The 980-nt window shown below is 35.2% G+C and overlaps 1 long non-coding RNA gene across 1 annotated transcript in view; it reads right to left on the bottom strand.

The window, feature by feature from the left end:
- LOC107648193 overlaps nucleotides 502-980 on the bottom strand; it is a 2,173-nt gene continuing 1,694 nt past the window's right edge. The window contains exon 3 of the long non-coding RNA XR_001621780.2: nucleotides 502-543. This is a non-coding gene — a long non-coding RNA (uncharacterized LOC107648193). The remainder of the gene's footprint in view (nucleotides 544-980) is intronic.

The raw sequence follows: 980 nt of genomic DNA, 5'->3' as shown, positions 1-980 counted from the left end.
CAACTCCCCGGCAACGGTGCCAAAAATTGATGATGCACAGAAGTTGGTGAATTAAAAATTATTAAAATAGTTACGTTGCAAGTATAGTCCTTAACTCACCGAAATCTGCCTATCAATTTAGAAATATGTCACAGAGAGTTTAAATTAAAAATTACTGGGAGTTTATGTAACACCCTAACTACCAAAGCTCACACTTCCGGCTACGCGACTCTGATAGTTCGGACATTACGACGACTTTTATATTATTTAATACTAAAATATGAGCCTGTTTAAAACTTTAAATCGTAATACCGATCCAAAAATACTTTCATCCGATATCATACATCCATAAATACCATACAGCTTACAAAACTCATAAAGAGTACATCCATATATATACATACATATATATAAATAATATTACAACCATAATCCAATACAATTCCTATCCCTCTTACAGATTATATCAAGATAAAGGTGAGGGTACAATAAACCATAGCTAAAACAATACAGAGCATCACAACAACAATTAAATAAGCTCTTCGTAACTTCTGCGCCCATATCCTGAAAGGGGAAAAATGTAGGGGGGTGAGAACATCATCCTCGAAAGGGTTCTCAGTAGAGGGTTTTTGGGAATTACTGTGATAGGATACGTGAGTATAAACCGTACCAGTGATTAATAACCGTCTTATACCTCCTTTTCAAAAACAACGGTTTACAATAAAAGTAAAATCGAAAATCTTTTCTGAAAGAGGAACCATTCAATTCTCAAAAACATCAAAGCCTTTCAAAATGATTTATCTATACTGAACCAAAGTAGCCTTTCATATTTTATTCCCAACTAGAAACACGAAACCAAAATCAACCATTGGTTCATCTCATTCCAACCACGGCCCTAGGCCCAAACAAATCCAACCAACAACCAATCACCACAATCCAACAAAGTCCCAGTAGCAAACACAAAAAGGAAGATGCAAGCACAAACAAACAGTTATTGCAAG

Source organism: Arachis ipaensis, chromosome B06 (assembly GCF_000816755.2).
Source record: "Arachis ipaensis cultivar K30076 chromosome B06, Araip1.1, whole genome shotgun sequence".
In the NCBI taxonomy this organism is placed as follows: Eukaryota; Viridiplantae; Streptophyta; class Magnoliopsida; order Fabales; family Fabaceae; genus Arachis; species Arachis ipaensis.
This window is presented reverse-complemented; position numbering and strand designations above follow the sequence as displayed.